Below are 21347 nucleotides of genomic sequence, written 5' to 3'. Positions count from 1 at the left end.
ACAGATTTATTAAAATAATTTCTCATTTCAATATTAAAATTGTATAAATGTGTAAAACGAAGATATTCTTTATTTAAAAAAGTCAATTGGGTAAGTGTAATAATAACTATATACAGTGCTGTGCATATATAAGTACACCCCTCACAAATGTATCATTTAAATTTATCTTGTTAATGGGAAGCTGTACAATAATATATTTGTGCAAATACATTAGATTAGTCAGTACTGAAGCCAAATCTGGAGCTTTTCTAACAAAATTACTTGCGATAACGGTCCAAAAACTAGTTCACCCAAATTTATGTTATAGAAAAATATTAAATACAAATAAAAAAAAAGGAAAAATCAAGAGAAGCAAAAAAAAAATAAATAAAAAAATTAGTTGAAATTGTGTAGGGTGTAATTTAGTTTGTTTTGCAATATTTAGATTCAGTTTAATTGTATTATCTTTTAATTTCTAAGTATCTTTGGTGACTAAAATATTATTTTAATAAATATTTCTGTTAATAAATCTGTTTTGTTTAAATGCATCAAAATACATTGCCCATATTCACTAAGAAATTGATAAAAATATTCATTTTCAAAATGGGGTGTACTCAATTATGCTAAACACTGTACACTAATACTAATACACTAATATTTTACATAACATTTTTATTTTTCTTTAGTGATTTGCCTATAAGAAGAATGACATCCTGTTAATTTTAACAGCTGAGAGGGTTTTTGTTTAATAAAGTGTGTTATAAGTTATAGATCTATTTATCTTATGTACACACTCCATATCATGCTGCATTGGATTTTTGCATGTGTGTATGTATGCACATGTATGCAACGATTTGTGGTAGCAAAAAAAAAACCCTATTGTTGTTTTTTGTGAGCCTCAAGTAGATTATTTATGGCAGTCAAGACCGCCTTGCCTCTCAAGATTGCGTGCTAAGATCACCAGCCAAAAACTTGTCACATGCTGACTGATGAATTGAGGAACAGTAGTATTTCATGTCATTCAGCTCTATCTTTTACTTCCATTTAATCTGTTCATTTATCTGTGAATAAATGTATATTATATAGTATATCAATTCTATTGTGGATATATTTATTACATCTATCTATCTATCTATCTATCTATCTGTCTGTCTGTCTGTCTGTCTGTCTGTCTGTCTGTCTGTCTGTCTGTCTGTCTGTCTGTCTGTCTGTCTGTCTGTCTGTCTGTCTTTGTACATATATGAAAAACATTTAATATATTTAGACAAACTTTTTTCTTATAAAATGTTATAATTTCTCAGAAATGTCAATGTATTATTTGTTATTTTGTTTTTTGTTATATATATATATTTTTTTTATCAGCTTTACATGCATTTCCCAAAACCAATGCAATTTTTCAAATCATATTTAATGTTATATATATATATATATATATATATATATATATATATATATATATATATATATATATATATATATATATATATATATATATATATATAAATTATTTTCCATCTTTGTATCTGAAAGTAAATTGCAACTGATACAAATAAGAGTTCAGTGAGGTTTTCCAGCATCCAATATCCTGACTGAACTATTCTTGCCAGTAGGTGGCGCTTTAGCTATACATAATTGATATCCCATTCAGCAAAAAGAAACGTCCTTACTTCTGCTTTAACTGATAGACTCGTATTCAGTGTGCTTGCTTGCATCAAGTGATTTTAGAAGTGTTATAGCTGTAATAGTGATTAAAACATTGACAGAAAACTAATAATATTAATTCATAGTTATTATAGATAACTCTTTGCAATAAGGTTGGATTGTTTAATGTAAATGTATTTACATATTAACCATAAACAAACGGTGAACCATATATTTATTACAGTATTTATTCATCTTTGTTAAAATGAATGGAAATACAGTTGTTCATTGTTAGTTCTTGTTAACTCACACTGCTTAATAAAATAAAAAAAAGCATGTCAATAAAAGGTAAGTTAATAAAAGCATGTATTGGGATTTTGATAATCCCTTAGTAAACGTTGAACTATTCAGTGCTGAATTAAAAAAAAAATATATATTAAAATGTTAAGCCTACCGTACTCTTTAAAAAAAGATTCAAACATAACAGGTACTTTCACATGACTTACCTTAAAGTTACTTTTTTTCCTAACACTGACTATGATCAATGCTGATCAATGAAAATGTAACTGCTGTACTGGTGTTGTTAATTCTAATTTCATGTTAGAAAATACATTATTATAAAGTGTGCTTTTATTATTTAAATTGATTTATAATATAAAAATATGTTGTTGTTCTTATTCAATATTATTGCATTTGTATTATATTTTATTGAAACCACTTCAGTTAAAGCACTTTTAATTCATTTGTCAATTCACTTTACGATTACAATCACCTACTATCGCACGTATTTGTTTATCTATTAATTTATAAAACCTAATTATTAGAATACGAAGGCATAAAGTTCTTGTCCATGGGAAAATTTCCCTGATAAAAATATCCCACTGACGACGTTTAGCTCAGCTGTTGTGTTTTCATCCAGGGATTCTTGCTCAATTTCATAGTAGTTCAGGTGTGGGTCAAGTGGGGTCTCGAATTTCGTTTCATTTGCAGCAGGACAGAGAGACGCCCTTCCCTAATGATAGTCAATATTATGAATGACTTTTAGGACGTATAGGCATACTCAAACTCGTCTGTCTCGGCTTAAACTTGCCAGAAGGAGACAGGCTTTCTTTTCCACAACAGTCTGCTGATTTGCAACTGAAGAGCACTGTCAATATAAGCAAAAGGTGAGCTTTCAAGGACTCGGACCGTTTACCTGTGTCATCTAGAAGGGTGCAATTGCTTTTCCCCCGCGAGGAGATGAAAACGCATCTTAGTTTCTAATCTGTAGCCTATCATGTAGTACGCTGAAATAAGCCTTTCAGAAATAGAGGCGTAACTGCGGGAGGTGCATCTCTCCCGTATTAAGCCATTCACATTAAAACAATGTCGAGGTGATATATTTAAATCCGAGTCCTATTATTTTTATTGTTATTTAGCATTTTCTCATTCCCTGCCTCGCATCTTTGGCTGCCAGATGTGTCCCAGGCTGAAGAATTATTCCTCATCCCTTGAGTCAAATAAATGCAATCAATATGAGCATTGCTCTCAGGCCTTGAAATATTACATTAATGTTCCATGTGGTGACATTTTAGCTGGAATTTTCAAATACATCATGAAGGCTCAAATTAATATTTATCAGTGAGAGGCTTTTTTTATGATTTGCAAAACAGTATTAGCGCTGAACTGGAATTAAACACGCGGCGAGATCACAGTTATTGTAGATTACCTTCAGATGAAGGGATATTTTTAACCTGCGTCCCCCAGACCGAATGTGGAGAATACAAAAGATGTCTGTTACAATACAGCCGTGCAAAATACAGTTATTTGCCACATTTCATAAGAGTGAATTACACATCAAACTGTGTTTATTGCATTCTTCTTTTTTTCACAAGCTCTTACTTGTAATGAATACTGTAAATCTAATAAACTAAATTATAGTGTTTCATATTTTCATGCTATATTACATCCTAAGGCTTGTTTAACTTTTTTTCATACACTTGAAATCCATTCGTCCGTTATACAAACTCACTTAAAGCTTCCAAAACAATACTGTCAGTTTAATAGTATGCATGCAGCACTTCTGGGAATTGCATCTTATCATTTATAGATCTGTTTTAAATTATTCTTGTCATTGAATCCAAATTTATGCCGCCATTGATCTCGAAGGGAAAATATTAAACGATTTGGGGTCGGTGTTTGGTGACCCTGCAGGTCAAGGAGAATTTAACATTGGTGTTATTGAGCGTCTCACCTGCCGCCGCTCTTCTGCTCCCTTTTGTTTCTGCTCATTTGCATTTTGTGTGCGTGCTGCACCAACAGATTACCGGAATGCGATTTGAGACTCAAAGTAATCATGGACTTAGCTTACACCTCTTAAGGACTCCAAGTCAATGTTTTGAGTTGGAAACTATGATATTATTTAGCTCTTTCCAATGACGTGCACTTGAAAGCGATCAACACTTTTTTTTGGTTCATTTCAGGCATTTTTTTTCTTTTTCTTTTGCAATATTTTGCTTATTTTAAAACTATTTTCAGGTTTTGAGGGTATGCAATGAACTGAAAATCGTTAATCACACTTTTAAGACAAAAAAGGGCTTTGTTATCAAAATGGAATTTTATAAACTTTTACATTTTATAGTTGAAGTCAGAATTATTAGCCCCCCTGTTTATTTTTTTCCCTGAATTTATGTTTAACAGAGAGAAGGTTTTTAACACACTTCTAAACATAATAGTTTTAATAACTCATTTCTAATAACTGATATATTTTATCTTTGCCATAATGACAGAAAATAATATTTGACATTTTTTAAGACACTTTTATACAGCTTAAAGTGACATTTAAAAGCTCAACTTAATTAGGGTAACTATACCGTAATTACTAGGGTAATTAGGCAAGTTATTTTATAACAATGGTTTGTTCTGTAAACTATCGGGGAAAAAAATAGCTTATAGGGGCTAATAATATTGACCTTAAAATAGCTTTAAAAAACTGCTTTTATTCTAGACTAAATAAAACAAATAAAACTTTCTGCAGAAGAAAAAATATTATCAGACATACTGTGAAAATGTTCTTGCTCTGTTAAACAACATTTGGAAAAAAAAAAAAGAAGAAATCAAAGGGGGGCCAATAATTCTGACTTAAACTGTATATACAAAACTGATAAATGCATCAAATCTGATTGCATCAATTTATTTTGAAATTAACTAAAGTTTTTATACTTAAACATTTGGATGATGATGATAATAATAACATGTATTTTAAATATATTGTACTTCAAATACTACTATTCATTTATATAGAGTTCTTTTGTTAATCATAATCATATTAATTTGAGTAGGAACTTAATAGTCACCTTTTAATCATACTTTGTAACTTATAAGGCTTTTAGTTTTTTTTTTACTTATGATTCTGGCACATCAACATGCACAGACCCACATTACACCCCTTTTAAAAGGGCTTTTGTTTTTAGATCAAAACTATACTAAAATGTATCACTTTTTTTTCATTTGCCACTCAAGTTCACCAATTTGTTCAATTTGCATGGTTATTTCTAAGCAGTTTCTCTCAGTATGTTTGCAATGTCATACACTGTTTTACATTTCAAAATTCTCCATCATTTAATTGTACTACTTCAATTATAGTACGTCTAGTTCATTTATCAAATAATTACTTTTTCATAATATATATAACCACAGTGCTTCTGTTTTTTTTTAAATTGACTGTTTAAGTATGAGCATCTAAACTTTTTCAATTTTAATAACTATAATCATAATAATGCATTTTATTTGCAATGCACTTTTCTTAAACAAAAAACACTTCAGTAAAATAGAAACACGTAAAACAGTACAAAACACACAATTAAAAACAAACTGAAATCGATCCATTTTATTAAATGATCCAAAGTTATGCGTTTCGATATTAAGGGCTTTGATTGTTTCAGTAAATTTAACTCACTAACTGAATGGTTAAAGCATTGAGCTCTGTTTTCATCTTAGAATCGATGGTAAATTGCTAAGTTCTGACTTTAGTTATTTCATTCAGTTTTCGAGCATTTCTTTCTCTTCTGTGAAGAGCACATTTTCAAAATAATAATTGTGCTGTCACTGATCAATTTTTTGATTACCTGCATGTATTAAAAAATCCTGGAAGCAGTCAGTGCACAATGAATCCTTTTAAGGCAACACACAACACATAGTACTGCATTGCCCACAAGTGAACTTACTATTTTAGGAAATTAAAGATTATACTATCCAACAGCAGCCCCCCGGCCCCCCAAAAAATGCCAGTCGCCTTTCGCCTTCACCACCTACTCAGATCTCAGCTGAGCAAGTTTTCATGTCTGGCACCGATCGTGCGATCATGTAAACCGGCAGATATGTTGTTAAGAAGCTTAGGACAGTAGAAATGCTGCCAGAAAGGCAGCTCTTCCATTATTATGTATGTTATAAAATGAGCTGTTTTCCTGTCATTCGCCATGCTCATGTATTTTTTTTCTTCTTCTTTTTTCCAGAAGCAGGTGTTACAGTGCGGTGCAGTTCTCCCCCGTGGCCCTGTGATGGAGAACATCTGGAGAGCCTCTGTTCCGCCCCTTCTCTCCTGCTCCCGGTAAGGCCAGGCAATGTAGAGATCAGTGTGGTGCATGTCGACACATGGCTCCCAAGTCCCCCCACAGGGTATAGGAGCCTCCGCATCCAAAATCAGTGACAAGGCCTGCGTCAGATAGGGGTGGCACTCAATAAATTTGATGCTGCAAATATGATGGGATTTTTTTGTGTGCGAGAGGTTTTGGATAAAATAAATCTGCATTTTTTATTATTTTTTTAAAGATTAATTTACTTTAGTAAATGCACAAAGTGGAAATGTTCTTTTTTTTTTACATTATTCTAATTGTTTATTTGAAGAAAAAACATTAATTAATTCATTCATTTTTACTTCGGCTTAGTCCCTCATTTATCAGGGTTCATCATAGCTGAATAAAAGACCAACTTATCCAGCATCTGTTTTGAGCAGCGGATGCCCTTCCAGCCACAACCCAGTACTGGGAAACACCCATACGCATTCACATGCACACTCTTACAATATGGTCAATTTAGTTCATCCAATTCACATAAAGCACATGTGTTTGGACTGTGAGGGAAACCGGAGCACTCAGAGGAAACCAACGCCAACATGGGGAGAACTTGCAAACTCCACCGAGAAATGCCAAATGGTCCAGCCAGACTCGAATTAGCAACCTTCTTGATGTGAGGTGATAGTGCTAACCACTGAGCCATCGTGCCACCCCTAGAAAAGCGGAACCCTAATTTTGCTACAAATAAAATACAATTTTCAGACTTGGACATATTTTAAAATTTATTCTCAGTGTCACATTTCAGATTTCAATCTAAAGGTATGCTTTTGTGCTTATGTTTTTCGTGTATATAACTTCAGTGTTCCTTAAATTTTTTGATACCTATTTTCAGGATTATTAAATGAATAGAAAGTTCTGAAGAACAGAATTATTTTGAAGCAGAAATGTTGATATTTGATTTTAATTTTAAGAGCTGTTGCCTCACAGCAAGAAGGTCACTGGTTCGAGCCTTGGCTGGGTCAGTTGGCATTTCTGTGTGGAGTTTGCATGTTCTCCTCGTGTTAATGTAGGTTTCCTTCGGGTGCTCCAGTTTCCCCCACAATCCAAAGACATGTGCTATGGGTGAATTGGGTAAGCTAAATTGGCCAAGCTAAATTGGCCATAATGTATGTGGATGAATGAGTGTGTATGGATGTTTCCCAGTGATTGGTTGTGGCTGGAAGGGTACCCACTGTGTTAAACATATGCTGGAAAAGTTGGATAATGCCGGTTCATTCCGCTGTGGTGACCCCTGATTAATAAAGGGACTAAGCCGAAAAAAAAATGAATGAATGAATTTAATTTTTATTTTTTAATTTAATTTGAAAAAATCCATCTGGTGTATATTAAAACATCACATTTCACATAGACAAAATAAACATTCAAATATTTCAAAATATAGAGTAACACTTTATTTTGATGGTCCATTTGAGTATTAGTACACTGTCTGCTTATTATCTGTTAATACTGCTCCTTCAACAGACATTTAACTGACTATAAGAAACTTTGCAGTAACTCTGACAGTGTACTTATAATCTAATTAGAATTAGTTGGCATGTAACTACAATTCAACAAATGAACCACCAAAATAAAGTAAAGTAAATATAACAATGAAGAATAGTACATTATATTTATATATGAAAATGAACCTATTATTTACCCTTATTTGCTAATATTAGTGTTATAATAAAATATTGTTTCTTTCTTCTGTGGAACACAAAATAAAATATTTTGAAGAATGTTGAAAAATTCCATAGGGTTTTCCCTACTATGGATGACTTCCAGCAAGCATTTTTTTGTTTTTAAAACATGTCTAATAGACTTCTAAACATAGTCGTCTTGGCTAAAACAAGGCTAAATTTGGGCTGTCAGTGAAAATCTAATAGCCGTCTAAGAATAGGCCAAATTTAAACATAAATGACTACACTGTCTATGAAGTCTGTCTAATCTGTCTATTTGATGACTAGACTAGTTTTGGGCCATTTTTAAATGTCTATTAGATTTTCACTGACTGCCCAAGTTTTGTGTTGCTTCAGCCAAGCTGTTTACGTTTAGATGTCTATTAGACGTCTATTAAACACAAAATTGTTTGCTGGGCAGTAGCTACCAACATTTTACAAAATATTTGAATGTAAAACAAGCAAGCAAAAAAACATATTTTTATGTGCCTGATGGAAAACAATATACCTGACTAATATTTTTTTTTACTTGTATCTTAAAATATCCTCATAAAATGTGCTAGCAAAATGATTCAGATCGTGAAAAATGTGTCAAATGGCCATTAAAGTGCTTACCTGCTCTTTTCTCCTTTAGCTAATGCGTAAAACATTTTCACTAGTGGTTCAACAAAAGCACTTAACTCAGAATTTCTCACTTTGACATTACAATGTGGAGATGAGAAGGAGATGCTGGTCGATGAAAGCCTAATTAAGGTTCATGTAAAAATGATAGCGCTTTATCCAAGGTCAAATAGCCCTTGAGGCAAATGAGCTGTTTTCTTCGCATGCAGTGTGTGCCAGTACATGCCAACCTAAATCATGTAATGTCATCACATCATTTGAGTGTTCCCTGCAAGTGTGATTGCAGACTGACTGGAATGAAACATTAGGATCTTGTGAGAAATCATTTCAAATCGTATTGCAATCACTGGTCTTGAATCCCAGGCAATGGCGATTCAAAAAGTAGTCGTAACTAGTGCATCTTTGCTATGGGTTTTTTTCCCCCCTGCAGAAATAACATAACATGCACAGGAATGTTTGAAGTCGAGATTTAATTTTCCTACCACTCTCCATTGGAATAAAATATGAAATGAACCTCCAAATTAATTTGCAGCGAGACTCTATGGCAACAATGTAATCTCAGAGTTAGAACACAGTTGCAAATGGATTTCTGTCTGTTGTAATTTCACAAGACGCATTCTGGGGGGTCACCTTAAAAGATGTCACCATTTTTTAAAGCTAAAACTGTGGTGTGCGTTGTCGGTGGAGAAATCCTCGTGAAGCAATCTGGTTTGTGCCATCAATTTGTGCAGTATCACGTTCTGTCGTTTGGGATATCTGTTTTATTGAGTGGTATTGGCACAGGTGAGTAATTTTGTATCCAGATGCCCGTCAAAGTGTCCTCTTACTTATGCTCTATGTTGTGCTTAGAACTGATCGGATGTTTTCTAAAGGTTGCATAACGCCAAGTGGAACAGATAGCATATATCAGGTGATTTTAACTCAGCACAAAAACTTATCATTCCTTAAGGAGATGTGGTGATAGTTAAATATTTCTGCGTTCTTTCACAACTTTTTTTTGTGATATAAAGATTTTGTGATATAAATTTGATGTCAGAAGCAATTTCAATGCAAGCTAATACAAGGAAACGTAATAGTGTTGGGAGAAAACTGATCGTTTATAGGGGGAATGCAATACTTTTGCTAGTCAACCCACAGTAAAAAAGGACAAGTTAACTTTACTTTAAAAAGTGAGTAAAACTGTGATAACTTGGAACTGTTTAGTTGACCTAAATTGGTTTTAATAATCATACATATTTAATTTACTTAAACATTTAAGGTAATGAGTGGGGTAAATTTTTTCATGTCTATTAATTCCCCATTAGGGAACATAATACTTGTCTTGGGGGAATGTATTATTGACAGAAAGTGACACTTTTTTTGTGAGACCACAATGCATTTGACAGAGAACTCAAAGTTTCAAGGGTAATCGGACATTTTTGCCAAAGAACACAATATTTCCTGTAATTTTTTTTATAAGAGAACAAAAGATCTTGGAGAATATCTTGGAGAAATGCAACAATTTTGCCAGAAAGTTTCTTGGGGTAACACAGTACTTTGGCCAGAGTTTCTCTGGAAAATGCAATGTTTTTGCAAGTGAACAAATCTTTTTTCAGAGGGCAAAGTTTTTTTTGCAAATATATATATTTCTGTGTGTGGGAAAGTAATGACAAACTACTATTTTTTGGAAGGAATGCATTTTTTTGATAGTTTAGCTCAATGTTTCTGTGGAAAATACAATACTTTTGTCTGTGATTGCAAGGTTTTTGGGGGATACAATACTTTTGTGAGAGTATATTTGCAATGAAATACAAATGATTGAAATTTTCCTCCCTTTTCATATTTATCTGCTCTTTCCTGTGAATGTGATAACATATTGTAAGTCAATTAGACACTAATCCACTAAAGTTGATCAAGCATGTTAAAAATGGCTTCACAGGTGCAATCAGATCAGCTCCGACTGAGCTTGATTACGCAGTTGGGTATATCAATGTCAGACATCTATGCCTCTTTTTCTGTCTTATATGGGATGGAAAAAAGACTTTGTGACAGACAACATGTGTGGAAGTATTTCCATCTGTCTTTCTTTGGCGGAAAACAGATCACAGCAAAAGGAGCCGGTTTTTAGTCATCTTTGGAGCTCGCTTCTAGCAAACAAGTTACTTGAGGTTTAAAAAAAGTCAGCAACTTTCACATTTCTAAATGAGAGGTTCATTTGACACTGTGTTGCCTTCTCTAACACCTGTCAGGCTATCTGTCACGGGTTGGAGGTCTTCTCCACCAACATAATATTACCCCTTATACTGCAAATCCACTCAGCATTTGCAGAACTTTTCATACGTCAAATGATCCCACCCAAATGCCCCATAGGACATAACTCAGAGCCTAAATTTAGGCAATATACTAGCAGAACCTTTAACTGGCCCCAACTGGCTTTGCTTTTTTGTTTACTGGGACATTTAACACTGCACTGTAAAAAATTTGACCTTAAATTCACAGTAAATTACTGGCTAATAATTGCATTACTTTCACAGTAAATTACTGTATGTAAATTCACAGTAAATTATTGTGAGGTAGTTCACAGTAATTTACTGTGGTTTTGTCACATTAAATTATTGTGAAATTACAACCATATATTGTAACTTTACAGTAGATAATAAAGTCTGTTACTGTAATTTCACAGTATTATCTTGTAGAATTAACTATATTTTACTGTGAATTTGCAAAACGATTACTGTGATTTAGCAGTAGGTTGCAGTTTAAATACCTGATTTAACTGTAAAGTTACAGTTATATCCCGGATTACTGTAATTTAACAGTTTGGTGCTGTAAAATTTCAAAGCAAATTTAAATCACACAAAAATGAAAATTCTATCTTGATTTACTCACCCTCAGGTTGTTCCAGCTCTGTTAAAAATGATTTTTTTTTGTTAAACACAGGAATAAAAATATCAAATATTCCTCTTTGTGTCCAAACAACCTGAGGAAGCGTAAATGACGACAGAATCTTCATTTTTGGGTGATCTGAAAAGACTCTAAAATCAAAATAAAAACAAAGACACATACATTTTACAGATTTATTTAACAGCTTAATGACATCTGTGTAAACATTTCAGAAAACTTTCAAAAGGTGAAGGTGAAGCCTCAAAAAATACTATAAGAACATATTAATAAAAAAATCTGACATCATATGTAGCATACATATAAAAAGCAGTGCTTCAGAGTGCACTCTCTCTCTCATTATAAATATATATATATATATATATATATATATATATATATATATATATATATATATATATATATACACACACACACACGAGAGAGAGAGACAAAACTTCTTGCTAAATTAGGCAGTCGTCTATTCAAGGTCAATCATTTTCCTGATAATTTTACACACTTGCTGGTTGATGTGTCTTCTCTGCTTCTTTGACTTCGTCAGTCTTCCATCTCCAAACTGGTGCCCAAAAAGCACCTATAAGCAAAAGGGCAGACAAACAGTTGGCTTAGCTTCATACAACACTACTGGGACACTACTGCTGCACTACAGAGCAAAATTACTGTTAGCTCAGTTTGAACATGCTGACAATACTGTAGCTCAGTCAAACTGCAATCATTTAAACAAAAACATCTGAAAAACATTTCCATCACAAACACACATTCAAGAACAGTCCAACAACAAATAGTGGTTTTAATGACCTAGGCAGAACATTTTAAAACAGTTGATTTGATTTACACCTTCTGTTTACAGACTATAATCTAATGCTGGGTTCACACTTATTGCAAAGTTAACACATGCATCACAGTACTTGCTCTTGAATACTAGCAGGATGTTTCTTGCATCAAGCTAATTTTTCATGATTTAAATATTAGGAAAATTTTGCAAAAAAAACTTGATTGAAGTGATAGAGCACTTGTGTTGTATTCATTTCAATCAAGTTTTTTGCAAATATTCCAAATATTTTTCAACGTTTTTTGAGTTTCACTTAATTTGTGCTGCCCAGTAAAAATGTCCCACTATTTATGCATTTGCAATGACTTGTATGTAATCCACTCACCTGAATAGGTAACTTCACATATGGTATAAGAGCCCCATCCTTTTAAAGACAGCTTCCCCTCTGGTCTCCAGCACAGACAAACAAATTGTGTCTGCAACACAGCCCTTTATAACAAGGGGACAAGGGGAGTCATGACTTGTGCTCCTATACATTCCTTGTTTAACCCCCCCAAAACAAGCCCTCAGTTACAATATTTATTGTAGACATTACCTTAAATTCCAGAGTGCAAAAGGCATCTTCAGCATACTTCAGTTTCAGACCAGATCCAAAGTCAGTTGTGAAATCCAGGTGAGGTCCCATGACCACTCGACCCTCCGAGTCCAAGGAATAAGACTAAAAGGGGGAAAGAAGGACTAAATTAGAGGTGTTTGTGAATAATTAAATTTGTTTGTAGAAACAAAGTTGACATTCCATGCTCTGCCTATCAAAAACCAAGCAAACAAACACACATGCCCAGTAAAATTGCTAATAAAAATAAAAACTATAGTTTAAAATAATCTTTGTCTAATATTTACTACTACTGGAGGTACTGGTGGAACTTCTGGAAGAAGAAAAAGAGTTTGTACAAGAAACTGCTCACAACAAATCTGTGAAAAACCTGATATTTAAAAATCTAATAAAAATGAGGAAGGCATCAACATTACCTTTAATAATCAAGCAAGGGTTGATTGGTAGCATCAGTGTTTCAACATCAATGGCTGTGGCTGCAAAAAAATATGAATATAATAAGAGTAGAATAAGACTCAACCTAACACACACACACACATATATATATAGGTTTAGATTGTGATAATGAATTTAGGTTATATTTGTGTGCTCAGAATTTACACTCACCTCACACTTCAGCTATTATCAGGTACACCTATACACCAAAAAATAAAATCTACAGTTAGTGACAATATACAATTAGTTCTCATTATTAAATGTTAGCACTGCATTAACACCAGTTAGAAATATACAATAAGTACTGTGTTAGTGTTAGTTTAAAAGAATATAACTGAATTGTATTATAAGCCTCATTTAATAAAACAGTTAAGACTTGTTTCATAATGAGTTTAGTTTATTTAACTAACTTAACGTTAACGTTACAGTGAACAAAATTAACGTACATGATGGTGACTAACGTAACCGTAACGTTAACTTAAGTGAAGGTCAGAGCTTACCTTAACTTTAGTCATTTCACCTTTACTTCAGTCTTGTACTGAAACAGAAAATGCAGTTAACAAGAAGTTAATTAAAGAAAATTCCCTTTCTTTTTTCAGGAACTGACGTTAACGTTATGCTAATACCTCAGAAAACACTACAATCACCATCTGGCGTCGTTATTTCTTGTTTTAAAAAAAGGCGCGCTTAAACCCTGTACGTGCGAGTACAACTAAAGTACTCGGTAAATTCCTGTTAAATGACATGCACTATACAGAAATACACATACAACAATCATTTAACGGACAAAAGTCATATTTTAAAACTTACCGAGGATGAATCCGTTGGGTGAAGAGACGACGCGTTGTCTGTGGTGATGGTGCTTGTTTGCGGTCGAGTCGAGTCAGTTCTGTTAAACGAATCGGCTCCTTTAAGTGAACAGTAAAGAGTCGAATTCGGCTCCTTTAAGTGAACAGTAAAGAGTCGAATTCGCCTGAAAACGATTCCGTTTTGTATAATATTGTAAGACGCAAACATATAATTCATTAATATTTCATCATATTGCTTGGTTCGTGTACTGCTTGTACACGAATTGCTTGTTGATGACTATAAGCTCATGAACACGTCTGATAAAATATTTGAATCTGATTCAATGTCACACGAGTCCTGAACCGAAGCAGTGCAAAAGTAATATATTGATTGAAATATAAAGTTAATTATTTTCTTCGCCTTTCAAAATATTACATATCTTTGATTTTAACAATAAGAATAAAGTTCGTTTGGAGTGTATTGAGAATTATTATTTTTTCCTCCCAGGATTCATTTTGCACCAAGCTGCATCAAGCTGTAATGGTGGATTAGAAGGCACATAATATTATAAATATTGCTTGTAATATGTAATGAAATAAAGTTTTAACACTTTTTCATGCGAGAATGTAGTTCTTCAAAACTCAAATCTGTGGATTGTTAGTAAAGATTGTGTGTAATTTTAAGTGTGCTTTGCCGGTAGCGGAGATCTATGACCTCCAGGCGGTAACAGCGCTCATTACTCATGTATCCGCCGAGAGGCGCCTGTCTTCATGCTAGACATTGGGACAATTGCCCCGTCTTCGATGGCTCTATATGCGTCCGAAAATGAAGTTTTAACTGTTTTTCATGCTAGAATGTAATTGTTTAAAACTCTAATCTGTGGTTTATTTATATAGATAAAAAAATAATAATTTATATATATATATATATATATATATATATATATATATATATATATATATATATATATATATATATATATATATATAGTTCTTAATTAAAGATTAGTGACCTCCAGGCGATGACAGGTGCCCAATACTCATGAAACCGTCAAAAGCAGACATTTACCCTGACATTGAAATAATTGTTGGCTGTTTAACAGTCTTTGGTTTCATTAATTAATTACTTTTTATTCCAGTTTATTATGTTTTGGCTAAGCACACAGTTGTTCATTAAATATTATTTCCTATTCTATGTTAACTGTATAAAATTAAATAAAGGTGCAGTACAACCAAAAAAATGTTGGTAACCAAATCGTTTTGGGGGCTATAACATTCTTTTATTATCTGTTAAAAGTTCATTTGTATTAATTTCTACGTTGAATTAAAAAAAGGTTTGAATTTCTATAACTAACGTGCAAAAGATATAGCCCTTTTCACAGTAATTTGCTGTAATCATGCTGCCTGCCGTAATTTCACAATAAAATTATGAATACAACATATTACTGTGAATTTTTCAGTTAAATACTGTGAAGGGATACTAATGTAATTTACTGTGAAAAATTACAGTAACTTGTTGTGAAAACCTGGAAATTTTTTACAGTGTGGCAAAGAAACGGGCAATCCTCTGAAGTTCTTCTTTAAAGTAACCGAACGGTGAATTTGTCTGACATTTACTGACTGGCTTTATTCGACCGACAGTTACGAGGCGTCCGTTGTATAACTCGGAGTGGTCTTTTAAAAAGGTTAATAGTAATCCGATGTCTTAACTAAATTAAAATGAAGAGGAACTTCCAGTATTCTCTCCGTCCTTCACCTTTCAGCAGGAGACTCAAAAAACCACACTTTCCCTCGCCGGTCCTGAGGAAACCCGATCAGATTGCTCGTTAATTTCATCATTTCAAAGTTTTATGGATTTTCCAGTTGGTGCACTTTTCATAAACACTCTTTTCACCCCCTCCGGCCTCCCCTGTGTATGTCAGCATTTTCTCTGTAGGAAGAATCTGGAGGGCTGAAAGTTTATAAATAAGCCTTCTATCAAGTTCCACAACAGGTGTGACCTCCCTGTGTCCTAAAACTGAACACTTTCAAGGGCTGATATCTGAAAAGAGGGGGTTGGGAGCAGAAGAGGGGGATTTACTGCTATCTAAAATAGAGACCTTCATCAACCAGCGACTATTACCTTCCAAAGCGGCGCATGGCTCCTGGCCTTAGTTTGTTTTACACAAAACATGGTTGCCCTTGCTTCTCCTTACTCACATATCAAGCCTTTAGTCGGCCCATTAAAGTTGGGCACTGTATCCAGTGCAGCAACTGTAGTCATGATTAATAAACAGAATTCGCAGATTCTGCCAGAGAAAAGCTCCTGGATCAATGAAGACCTTCTCTTGTAGCGGATGCACATTTGCGCTTAAAGCATATGTTCCATGACGATATCCCAAACGAGCACTCACATACAGTACCTTCCCATCTACAAACTAAAAGAAAATGATTCCCTTTTCTCTTAACAGACTCGTGGACTGTTCAATAGGAGTCTAATGCCCGTGGCAGATGGACAGTAAGTGCTACGAGCAGCTCCTTTAAAGCTCACCACTGACCACATTACGATGTTTGCATCATTTACAGAACAGGCACATATGCTTTTATGTGGTGGACTCTCAAAGCACATGATTTCTCTGCATTCGGATTACATTTTTCCATTTTACTCGGCAAGAAAGCGTTCAGTATTTCCACTAGAGCCTTTTTCAGCAGAGTCTGATCCCTCATCTTTCATCATATTAACAAAGTGGCAAAAGCTGTAGATGCTAAAGAGGTACCAAAGGGCCAGTCCTAAGCATACAGTCATTTTATTTTTTAATGCTTAACCTGAAGGGCACCTCCTTTACCCCTCCCAGCAGATCTGTTGCACTCTGAGGGCAGCAAACAGGTGAAAGAGAGAGAGGCAAGGTTTGTTGGATTATTTTACATTATTTTGATTAATTATTCAGATGCCTCCCATTCTGCCCGTAATGACTTGGTATGCTACGGTCAGAGCCACTGAGCTGTCATAACTTACCCGGAATGACTGACATGAACTTGAGCGCTCCGCAAGACATTTACACAACCTGCAAGCAATTCCAGGATGCTTTATCAGAAGCAAACAGCTCTGCTCATAAGTTTACACACCTCCACTGGAATATATATTATAATAACCGAGTCACGTATTTTCTTTGATTTTTGAAGCGATAGATAATTTACTCTCCATCATGGATTTTTTTTTAGGGCATCTATTTTACCCATTTTACAAGATTTAAGGGAATTCTTTTGTGTCTCCAGAATGTGTCTGTAAAGTTTCAGCTCAAAACACCCATCAGATTATTTATTATACCTTTTAGAATATTGAGGATTTTCTGCTTTGAACACAATGTTGCTGTTTTTGTTGCCTGTGCCTTTAATGCTAGTTCACCCCGCCCACCGTTCCCACATGCCTGTCAGAGTGTGCCTCAATCTCTGGTGCGTCAGATAAACAGCACAGTGACAGACATCAAGGAAGCAGATCTCACGTAATGTTTTTGAGAAATACTACAGTAGGAACTTTCCCAATGATTATTTAATGTATTTGTTGTGTCATTAATTCAAATCTTTCTGCAACGATAATTCACACACAATGTTGTTATAAAGTTACACACATGTTGATATCCTCTGCTGTATGGATATCCATTATGTTAATGTACAAAATAAACCTGATTTAATGTCCACAAACCGGGAAGCTTCTTCTTTTATAAATGTACTGACATGCGGCTGTGGTAAATACGGTAAAATCGCTGTAATTCCTTACAAACATGCACTGTTTTAAAAATCTTTTAAACTTTTAAAACTCATTCTTGATCACATTTGATGATGATTGATGATCACAGAGAGATGAACAGATCTTTGCTTTGCTCATGTTCTGTCTTGTTGGTATGCTTATACGCATTACTACAGAGATCTGTTAATAAGCTGCTGTCAATCAATTTGGTGAGCGGCGAAACTGCACTCCTACGTCACGTTGTGGTTGGCCTCAAAATGGGAGAGATTTGTATCCTATTTTAACGACTTATTGTCTTTGTCTCTTAAATATGACTATGGACACACTATACCTACACAGTTCTGCCCAAACAGCTCGTAAAAGATGATTTTCTTCATAGGTGCTCTTTAAAATAGTCAATAAAAATTAGTCAATAATGGGATTATCCTACAAATGTTCCATCCTTGAGCATTAATATGTTTTTGCATTGCCTTCCTTTAATTGTAGTCTCTTGTGTAAATGTGTAAAAAAAAAAATTAGGTTCCCAGCATGCTTTTCTTCTTCCTTTCAGTGGCTCATTGATAGCAAGATTCAATAAAGCAACACAGGATATTGGAAATCAAGGGTATGTAAACATTTAGACATGATAATGTGTTAAATCATATCATTTTACCTTCTGGAATTTCATTTTTAAATAGGGTATGTAATGTTATGAACACAACTATTGCCTAATAAACAATCTGTTAGCATTTATGCGTATTTAATGCATTCAATCTAAACACATGTTCCTTAGGAAGCGAACCCATGACCTTGGAGTTGCTAGCACTGTGCACTTGCTTGTCCCCTTCCATTAGGAAACGGATCAGAGCTGAGTCTGTCTAATCTTGGTACTTCCTTTATACATTAATATTAGCAGTAAATAAATGAAGTTTGCATTTAATTAATTTAAGGGTGCATAATATTATTTGATTGAAGTGTGTTATGAATTATTACATTGGGAGCTCGATGGGAGTTTGATTGGACCAAACTCTGAATGCGCCTAATGATTCAGTGAAGAGATAAACAGCTGAAATAGCTCCGCGTCAAATGAGAGATTAGTATACAAGACCAAATGCACAGGGCACAGAGCACCCTTTGTCTCACCCCCCCATCGCAGAGTGTCAAAAGCATATAAATATTTCAGAATGAGGTGTGCGTACGGGCGAAACTCCCCCATCAGGCATCTGCTCTCTGGGTTCTCAGAGGGGGACAGGTGCAGATGCATGAAAGAGGATTTCATTTCTAAAATAGCATTTAGCATTTTCCTTCTTCTGGAGATCCCTGTCTGTGAGAAATTCTCGTGTAATCATACACCGCGCTCTCAGAAAACTTTCAAAGTTGATCCTCCGAGACATATGGTGGCTTATCCAAAAGAGAGGATGGCAGGAAAGGGGGTGAAGAGGGATTTATAGATGCAGACAAAGAAAAAGAAAAAACACTAAAACTGTGCAGAATGTGGATTATAAGGTAGATGCAACTGAAACATGGAAACACTGAGAACGGCTAATTGAAATTAATGGGGTCCAAAAATGTCTGAAAATGCTTTTATTTGGCATTATGTTTTGATTTAATATGAAATGTGTATTTCTTAGCATTTCATTTGTTCTTGTGATGTCATTGTCATATTTAAGAAATCATGAGAGGATCGGTTAAGTGTATTGAGTTGCAGCCATGCTATTGTCTGTTTAGAAATTGGCTCAATAAGCATTTGTACTGGTGTACCTAATAATATGGACATATTTCACATATATTACCTGCAAATATTTAATGGATATAATTAATGAGCCAAAACAGTATGACCACCTTTTTATTTTTTGTAGTTCTCCGTTTGCTCTCAAAACGGATTTTTCAATTTCTGTAGGTTGCAAGGTGGAGCTTCCATGGATCAAACTTGCTGCTCCAGTGCTTTCCACAGTTGCTCAATTGGATTGCGACTGGGGTATTTGAAGGCCAAGGCTACACCTTGAACCCTTCATGATGTTCCTCAAACCATTTCTGAACAATATGTGAAGTGTGACTAGATGCATTATGCAGGCGAATGAAGACACTTATATAACACCATTGTCATGAAGGGATGTACCTGGTCTGCAGCAAATTTTAGGTAGTTCATGTATCAAATTTTTGGAGTTCACAGCAGAACATTTGCCAGAGCATCACACTCCCTCTACTGGCTTTTCTTCTCTACTGCTATTGCTTCTTCAAGTACATTGTGTTCTTGGACATTGGCAAATGGGGCTCATATGACCAGGAGACCCTCCTCCACTGTTTAAAGTTCCATGTTCGACTCTCAGATGTCCATTGTATGTGTTTTTGAAATTGGATAGGGGTCATCATAGGCACTTGATTGGTCTGGGCTATGCATCTTTACGCTCAACAGAAAGAATGCTCTGTTTTGTGACACGTTCCCACCATTAGCATATTTAACATTTTGTGCTACAGTAGATCTTCTGTTGGCTACAAGATGGGATAGCCTTCAATCAGACCTCCAATGCAGGAGCCGCGCACAAGCCGTGTTGGATGTAATTAGTAATTAGTTTTTTTTTAAAAGTAAGGAATTACTTTACATTTTTTAGGTAATTTAATTATAGCTACTTATAATGTTTTTCTCGAAAATAATGTAAATAACTACTAGTTCTGTATAGATATCTCAGAGAAGCCGAGTAATTGTGGTTTATGCTAAACAAATATAATTTGCAGTGTAAGTTATATATATATTGCATATAACTTATACATACATACATACATACATACACACACACACACACACACACACACACACACACACACACACACACACACACACACAACTTAAATTATATATAAGTTGAAGTCAAACCCCTTTGAATTTTTTTTCTTTTTGAAATATTTTCCAAAATATGTTTTACAGAGCAAGACAATTTTCACAGTATGTCGGATAATATTTTTTTCTTCTGGTGAAAGTCTTATTTGTTTAGGATAAAATAAATCAGTTGTTAGAAATGAGTTATTTAAACTACTCTAAACTATTCTATATATGTTGAAAAAAAATCTTCTCTCCATTAAACAGAAATTAGAGAAAAAAAAAAAAAAACAAGGGGGCTAATAATTCTGACCCCAACTGTGTGTGTATATATACAGTATGTAATAAAATAAGCTAAAATATATTATATGTACAATAAGAATTTTGTTAATAAATTTGTATACAATATACATGAAGTATGGTGTCATTCGAAACATTTGGAGCTTTATGTGCAATGTTTAACAATTTGTGTTAGTTTTTAAAAACAAAACTAAAAAGCTTTGTTTGACTTAAATTGAAAGTGTTTAATTTCTGTTGTTTATTTGTTGGGATTTACATGGATTTTAAGTATTTAGCCAATTAATTGAAATACATATTGTAATAAAGTATATTAGAAAAGTAATTTAAGTACAATTTTAATGATGTAATTAAGAAATAATATTTTTTCATAACTTTCTTTATTGTTTTTTTTTAACATTCAAATACAAAAGTAATCTTTAATGTAACCTATGAAAGGTTGCCAGATTTGATAGAATTTGTCTTCTGTCTTTCTAGGGAGAATCAAATTTTCCCCAAACGTTTCATTACTTTCCTCATATGTAGG

The 21347-nt window shown here is 34.0% G+C and overlaps 1 protein-coding gene and 1 long non-coding RNA gene across 5 annotated transcripts in view; one reads left to right on the top strand and one right to left on the bottom strand.

Moving 5' to 3' along the window:
• Positions 1 to 5966: 5966 nt before the first annotated feature.
• casz1 (castor zinc finger 1) overlaps positions 5967 to 21347 on the top strand; it is a 333881-nt gene continuing 318500 nt past the window's right edge. The window contains exons 1-2 of one of the 2 annotated variants that reach the window (XM_087307326.1): positions 5967 to 6040; positions 6114 to 6208. The gene's annotated coding sequence lies outside the window, so the exon portion shown is untranslated. Of the gene's footprint in view, positions 6041 to 6113; positions 6209 to 21347 lie in introns of those variants that run through there. The other variant, XM_087307351.1, reaches the window with a different exon arrangement.
• On the bottom strand, positions 11555 to 14062 carry LOC147838236 (uncharacterized). Of its 3 annotated transcripts, XR_015523724.1 has the most exons (8): positions 14023 to 14062; positions 13713 to 13750; positions 13384 to 13411; positions 13194 to 13253; positions 13065 to 13090; positions 12760 to 12882; positions 12550 to 12653; positions 11555 to 11966 (listed from the first exon to the last, which is right to left on the bottom strand). It is a non-coding gene; the product is annotated as an uncharacterized LOC147838236 (long non-coding RNA). The 3 variants fall into 3 exon arrangements; XR_015523725.1 differs by lacking the exon at positions 13065 to 13090; XR_015523726.1 differs by lacking the exon at positions 13065 to 13090 and having other exon boundaries at positions 13194 to 13247.

Source organism: Danio rerio, chromosome 23 (assembly GCF_052040795.2).
Source record: "Danio rerio strain M-AB ecotype USA chromosome 23, GRCz13ab, whole genome shotgun sequence".
NCBI classification, from domain to species: Eukaryota; Metazoa; Chordata; class Actinopteri; order Cypriniformes; family Danionidae; genus Danio; species Danio rerio.
Note: the sequence above shows the minus strand (reverse complement) of the source record. Positions and strands in the feature narration are given on the sequence as shown.